This window comes from Penaeus monodon, chromosome 15, assembly GCF_015228065.2.
Source record: "Penaeus monodon isolate SGIC_2016 chromosome 15, NSTDA_Pmon_1, whole genome shotgun sequence".
NCBI lineage: Eukaryota > Metazoa > Arthropoda > Malacostraca > Decapoda > Penaeidae > Penaeus > Penaeus monodon.
In genome coordinates this window covers 29,314,033-29,314,322 of record NC_051400.1, presented here as the reverse complement: position 1 = coordinate 29,314,322, position 290 = coordinate 29,314,033, and positions in this window count along the sequence as shown.

The following is a 290-nucleotide window of genomic DNA, read 5'->3' as shown; positions in this document are numbered from 1 at the left end:
GAAGGAAGCAAGCCGGTTTCTTACTTTTAGGAATCTGATCCATTAATTTGCACTTATATTACTCAAGTATTTCTACAGTTTATACTAAAAAAAAAGTACATGTTATATCATATCTTCAGAGTTGATAGAATAACTTGCTCTTGAAATCCAACGAAACTGTAACTGTAATATTAATATCAGTGAAAGTCTTTTCAATATAAAGACATAAAGAGAACTGAATGCCTGTGATAAGTTGGTGATTATGATTTGTTAAATACCTAATTGATGCTGTTAATATACTGACAGGTTGG